This window comes from Parus major, chromosome 11, assembly GCF_001522545.3.
Source record: "Parus major isolate Abel chromosome 11, Parus_major1.1, whole genome shotgun sequence".
In the NCBI taxonomy this organism is placed as follows: Eukaryota; Metazoa; Chordata; class Aves; order Passeriformes; family Paridae; genus Parus; species Parus major.
The window spans coordinates 11559861-11564110 of record NC_031780.1 but is presented as its reverse complement, the minus strand read 5'-3'; the positions used below and the strand labels follow the sequence as shown (position 1 = coordinate 11564110).

Here is a 4250-nt window from a genome sequence, read left to right as displayed (position 1 = left end):
GAATATATATGTTTCCATATCTAATTTCCAATATACAGTCCACCAACAGCAATCAATGTCACAAATGGATGAAGATATGAGGAAAGATGAAAATATGTCTTTGCATATCATGGCAAGAACAGATGATTTCCAGGTAACAAAATGAAATGGCTATTTGTATCTGGCACAAAATCACAGAAATACATATCCAAAGAAAAATTTACAGAGAGAGCTTCATTGTAATTTTTCTTGTGGTCAAACACTAAGTACTGCATATATCTTCTTTTGGGAAAGCAGGCAATGTCAGGGACCATAGAGATATGCCTATTAATTATCTTGAAAAGATTGTTTACTGATTCTTTCTAAATAATATAGAAACTGCCTTATTTAATGAATAAATATAGCTATAATAAATTCAATAAAAATATAAATACAATATAATAAATAAAAAACCCCAAATAGATAATTGAGAGTTAAATTAGTATGTATTTCTGAAATGTAGGCCCCATATCCATTCTGTAAGTCACTGGATCTATAAGTGATCTGCAGACAAAGAGATCAAAAATGCCTTTTGAAGTATATTGGTTCTTCTACCACCCTTACGAGCACTGCCTCATATAGAAAAGTAATATTAAAACCCGAGTACACAGTAGGGAAGCACCATCTCTGCTTTGCAGATGGCCAGCTGAGACATGAAGAAATTAAGTGATTTTTTCAATGTCAGACAAGAAACCTGCATCAGAATGGAGAAAATCTAGGCCTTCTGAGTCTTGGCTGATTTCCTGAACAATCAAACTATTCTTCTGTTCTGGCATGAATAAACCTCTGGTTGCAGATTGGATTGGTGAAAGCATCAGTTCATCATGGGATGAAAAACAAAAAAGAGAAGAACTATCTGACACAGTACAATGTAATCTGTACAGCAGTTTTCTTCTCCAAAATTATACCCCAAAATCTCAAAGTTAAATAACACAGTAATTAAAAAAAAAAAAAAAAGGCAAAAGAAAAATTAAGTATCTTAGACAAAGAGAAAAAGATGTTTCAACTGAGGCATGAAAATAAATGTAGATAATAATTATCACTTATGCAATGCTTTTATCTTCGGAATGCTGTATAAATATTACTTTAAAAGTCCTCACAACACCTCAGTAGGTGGGAAAATATTAAGCATAATGTAATAAGTTATATCCTCATATGATTTAAACCAATTTTCATTCTAGAAAGCCAAGTTAAAAATAAGGTAGGGAGGCTAAAAGAGTTTGTTTAAAGCACCTGAGCTGGCCACATTCTACAGAAAAACCTCCACTACCACCTAAGAGGACTGTGGTTCTCACAGGCATAGATGAGTGAGAGTTAATTAATCCAGTTCAGGCTCAGCACAGGCTCAGCAGCCAAGGTTCAGAGGACTCTGCAGCCTAGCCCAGACTCCAGACAAATCCTGCAGGATAGCTGGTCTGGATTGCAGGGTCCACTCACAGGATGTGAGCTGGTCCATTAAAAACTCAGTACCTTTTACAAAAGGCCATCCTACAGCACCACGTGGCACAGGCACATCCAAGGCTGGGGAGGTAGAACTGCCTCCAGAGTTTTCTCCTTTGGCTCAAAGGCAACTGGGCAGGCACACACCGAGAGGCTGCTTTACACATGATGGAGCTGCAGTGGGGATGGAGCTTTCCCACCTGCACAGCCTGCCAAAATATTGTAAAAGGGCAAAAGGGAAGGTGGTAAGTCTAATCAAAGACAATGTTTTGAGCTGAATAAAACACTTAACTGCATGGAAAATTCCATTAGGTTGATTAGATACTTGCCTTAGGGCCCTCTTAAAACACCTGTTAAAAAAAAAAAAAGATAGCTATTGCAATGCGGCTTAAAAATATTGGAAAAGCAGGAAATGGAGCTTATTAGAGCTCAAATTAGATCCAAGATTTATGTGAAGAACAGTTGGCCTGTTTAAAAGGCCTACTTAATCCCTAGATGGTTTTTATTGTTTCTATTATTATTATTTATTTATACAGTGCCATAGGTATACATGGCACTTTACAGACAAATAAAAGAAAACATGGGTCCTCCCCCAGAGAGTTTACAGTACCTGATCCAGCAAAGAGTTAAGCACATGAGTAACTTCATTTGCAGGGCTAACCTCCCTTGGAACCAATGAGATTTTTCAAAAAATCAATTTATTGACATGATTATCTCTTCCAGGTCAGACCTTCTCGTCTCAGACATTCAGTCTGAAGCCACAGGTGAAGAACCCAGCTCACTGGAATAACTGCTTGAGTTGGGTGCTAACTTCTGCTGAGCAAACCTTACAGCAGGATTTTGTTCCAGGTAAAGATTTCCTTCCATGATAAAGATAAGCCAAAGCAAAGAAGGAAGAAACTAAGCAGTTTTTGTACTGGTAAGTTTGCTTCAGTGAAAGTATTTTATTAGTATTTGTAATATTTTCTCAATTGAGACAGAAAAATTAGTCAGTGATTGAGAAACAGCTCCAGAACATGGCTTGGTGCACACCAGGGAAATGGGATGTTTGTTGTGTTCCTCTTTAGTGCACCCCAGTGGGGCAGGGCTGGCTCTCAGGGACAACTGGCCAGAGCTCTCTGTCTGCACCCTGAGGCTGCAGGATTGGATGGAGCAGCACGAGCATTACACCTCAGGTGTGAACTCTTATTCTATGCAAGTGTGTTCTTCACTAAAGAAGCACCTCTGGAGCCTGTGGAAAGCCCCACTGCTCTGCTGTGTTTTGTCTGGAAGATAAGGGGATCCTGTTCTGCTCCTTACTGTCCTGATGCTCCTACTTCTGTGAATGGAAAATTGGAGCTACCTCAAGCCACTTCTCTTTTGGAGAGTAGTAATGGCTACTCCAAATGTGCAACCCTATTTGCCTGCATATAAACTTTTAATAATGTTCATTAAACTTTATTAGAATTGTTCGTGCAGCCAGATCAGGGTTACAAATTAAAACCTCAATCCTGCAAACACTTATGGAGCTTTATTCATGTAACCAAAAGGAAAATTTATCTTTCTATACTCACACACTTAAACTGAATCTGAAATGTAAATACAGTGCTATTTATTTTCTTATCCTCTGGCATTAAGGTTAAAAACATGCAGGCAGGAAAGAAATTATATGTTACTGGTGTTTAAAAAAAGAAAACAACTCCACAACCTTTTGGAAACTGCATTTAAACAAAAAAAAATTACGTGGAAAAAAAATTTCTGGTGCAACAGACTTGGAAAAGTCAATGAAAAAAATTGAACTGTGAGTGTAGGTACATAATGATACACAGAAGGAGAGCCAGGGGAGACACTGAAGTCTCTAGAAGTGTTGCAAGGACTTTATGGGCAAGAGGATCAGATCAAATCAGAGCCTGATACAAGAACCCAGTGAAGCTGGAAAGAATTTTCCTACTGATATGCTTTGAATCAGATTCAGTGACCAGCAAACTGCAGGATTGCAGGTGAAGGAGCAGTCATAAAACCCAGAAAGAGTTTTAAAAAAAGCAGACATGGGTGTCATAAAGCCAAGGTCAGGCTCCATCACCAACACAAGTATGAGTATGAGAGAAAGTTAATGTTAAGTACAGTATTTATGATTATTTATTTATCTTGGAACAAAAGGTAAATTAATCCATTTATTTTAGAAAGCATGTTTTTTATTCCACTGAGTGATTTCCTTTGAAAAAGAAAAATGTTTCCTAAGCCCATTAGCAGTTAAACCTGATTTTTTGTTGTTGCTATCTGAGATGAGGCTGCATATCATTATTCATAATCTGATTTCAACTGATTCCTTGTTTACAATTTTTTGGTGCATTTTCTAATACAAGCAAGAATTAATATACTCAGGCATGAAAGAAATATGCTCTATTGTCTTTTATTATAATTCTTTGAAATGTGTCATACATCATCTTTAGCTCCCAGTGGCATTCAAAACAGCCTGATGAAAACATGAATAAATACACATATAAACAAGGAGAAATACACTAACTAGGAAAATCATTTAAGTACAAGCTTGCATATAGGTACATTAAGCATGTGTAATATAAGCAGTGCAAATCATAAGCTGAGCCCAAATTTTTGAATTAGCACAAAAAATTACTTAAAGTTCATCCAGCCTGGGCGATAAGGGAAGTCAGAGCAGTGCCCCAGAGTCACAGCCTGCTCCCTGACAGAAACCAGATGCCAAAAGCTCAGCTCCTCCATCTCGCTCCCTGCCTGTGACAGGACCCCAGCACAATGAGCTCCCTCTTCTCTAAATGCGAGCACCCTCCAGT

General features: G+C 37.8%; 1 long non-coding RNA gene across 2 annotated transcripts in view; it reads left to right on the top strand.

The window, feature by feature from the left end:
• The first annotated feature begins 2187 nt into the window (after positions 1–2187).
• Positions 2188–4250, top strand: part of LOC117245011 — a 31912-nt gene continuing 29849 nt past the window's right edge. For both annotated transcript variants that reach the window (XR_004499117.1, XR_004499118.1), the window contains exon 1: positions 2188–2377. This is a non-coding gene — a long non-coding RNA (uncharacterized LOC117245011). The remainder of the gene's footprint in view (positions 2378–4250) is intronic.